Below are 1,703 nucleotides of genomic sequence, written 5' to 3'. Positions count from 1 at the left end.
TGTTTTAGCCGCTCCACAAGCAAAATACTCTCCATCACAAATGAAAATAGGACTTCTAAAACTTAAAAATACCAATATTCTACACCTTAAAGCAAAATAACATAAAATAAAGCGTTTAAAATCAAGTTGGGGATCAAAAATTCCCGCGCATCAACTTGACCGCCATTTTTGTTTATCACATGGAGAGAGCCTGGGAACCCTTACCCAGGCTCCTTTGCCATCGCAAACACTATTGGAATGGGGGGAGGGGAGGGGTGGGTTACCGTTTTTTAGAACTCTTTTTTCATGTTTTTTCAACTATGAACAACATCAAGATGAAGCACAGAGGGATGGGAATTCAGAATAAAGGATGGTATATGACCTCACCGAAAACTAGTTCGGCTACATTTGATATTTGAGACTTTTTAAAACTCTTGCTACTTACCAATAGGCATTCATCTAAACTTGCTTAAACACAGTAGTTGTACTAATATTAGTATGATCTGTTTTGTGATGGGGATACATTTTTCTATTAATTCACCTTGTGAGCACTAGCTGTCACGTGATATAAATGGTATCAGGAATTTTTCGAATACAATGACGTCATGATTGTCATGGGAACATGGCAAGAAGGCTAGAAATTCACCGCTGGCTCAATTTCAGCCTCGATGCGCATACTCAGGTGTGCAATGAAGCGCTTTTGCCGCCTCTGATCGGTCTAATGTGGACGCGAAACATTTTATCCGTTTTCATGTGTGGACGGAAAACTTTTTTTCGGAGTCGGTGTGAAAGTTGCGGATTCAAATTTGTCCGGCATAGTGTGGACGGGGCCTAAGTTAAAACCAAGACGTTTGTTGGTCTGCTGCCCACACCATTTGTGCCGGGGGGTCCAATGCAGCTTCAGAGGCACACTTGCTGTCTTTGCAGTAATGGCAGCTTTGCGAGCCAAAAAATATTCCCACCCTCCATCCTCTGGGTTGGTTGTCAAAAGATGATGGAATGGTTAACAGAAAAGAATGATTTCGTTTAACTTGTCTAAGATTCTCTTCTCCCTTAAGGTGTTCTCTATATAGTTTTGAAATAATTGCAGGTTCTGCCCTCTTTGTAGGCTATGTTATAAAATCAGTTGCACTACTTGAGAATTTGATCTTGCGCCATGACGCACCAAGATCAAATATCCCATTGTTCTCTGTCAGAATCACCAAAACAGTGCAATATCTAGTACCCCATGCAGAAGTCTTCACGGCACCACCCACTAGTCCATTGCGGGCATAAAATCGACGATGCAAGTGCAATAAATGTTCTTCTCAGTAACTTTTGCCACGAAAGACAGGAAAGCATAGGTCTACTTTTCGCGGATCGATATTGCTTATATGACTGATAACGTCTGATCTAATTTATACAGGCTTATAAACAACCGACTAGGAATCTTTTTTCACTAAAAAGATTACCTTATTGTTGAAGATTTAAATCTAATAAAGAAAAGTGCTCGACTCTAAAACACAATACGACATGATAACATTTGAAAGGCTTCCGATAAAAATGGTTATGCTATGAGTAGGCAGCATACGGTACTGACTTACAGCACGTACATAGTACGACATGTCGTAACATTGAAATGCTTTCCCTTAAGAATGGTTATCGTATGAGTGGGAAACATACGGTACTGACTTACAGCACGTACACGGTACGGTACGACATGCCGTAACATTGAAATGGCTTCC

This window comes from Actinia tenebrosa, unplaced genomic scaffold (genome assembly GCF_029948245.1).
Source record: "Actinia tenebrosa isolate PJP-AT-01 unplaced genomic scaffold, QUT_ActTen_1.0 PGA_scaffold14__42_contigs__length_11649687, whole genome shotgun sequence".
NCBI classification, from domain to species: domain Eukaryota; kingdom Metazoa; phylum Cnidaria; class Anthozoa; order Actiniaria; family Actiniidae; genus Actinia; species Actinia tenebrosa.
This window is presented reverse-complemented; position numbering follows the sequence as displayed.